The following is a 699-nucleotide window of genomic DNA, read 5'->3' as shown; positions in this document are numbered from 1 at the left end:
CCCCCCCCCCCCCCACTCCTGCCAGCAGGAGACTCGAACCTGCGACCTTTTGGTTATGAGTCCAACTCTCTAACCATTAGGTCCTATTGGAGAAATGAGACATTGTATCAGTTAAAATATTTTTGTATTGATATGCATTGATATATCAATATTTTTGACAACACTATTACAGTGTAAAGAACAAGAAACAAAAACTATATTCCTGTGTGAGTCACTTCAGCAGCTTCAACAAAGTTCTAAAGAAAACATCAAAAACTCAGAGTTTATTTTTCTTTTTTGAATTTAAGTTTAAATAACTTAATATTTAGGCCACATGCTTTCCTTTATTATTTAAATGAATAATATCAAAATCATGTTAGTTCTTAGTGTGGTGCTGAAACTAGGGTTGAGGTGAAATTTCATTTGATATTGGAAGTGACATCTAAAGTCTTGGTATGATGACACTATTCTCTGAGCAGCAAGAGATTGGAGGATTGGAAACAAGAAAATTTATCTGTTCTCTATCCTCTCTTCACTTCACATGAAAGTATCAAAATAATTAGTAATGTTAGATCTTACTGTCAGCCGCAGGCTCCATCTCAACGGGATTAGAGGACGAGTCATTGGTGGTGTTCTTCACTGGAGCATCAGTGTGATTAGAGGACGAGTCATTGGTGGTGTTCTTCACTGGAGCATCAGTGTGATGAGAGAACGAGTCAC

This window comes from Cyprinus carpio, chromosome B22 (genome assembly GCF_018340385.1).
Source record: "Cyprinus carpio isolate SPL01 chromosome B22, ASM1834038v1, whole genome shotgun sequence".
NCBI lineage: Eukaryota > Metazoa > Chordata > Actinopteri > Cypriniformes > Cyprinidae > Cyprinus > Cyprinus carpio.
The sequence above is the reverse complement of the archived record's forward strand: the minus strand, read 5'-3'. Positions refer to the sequence as shown.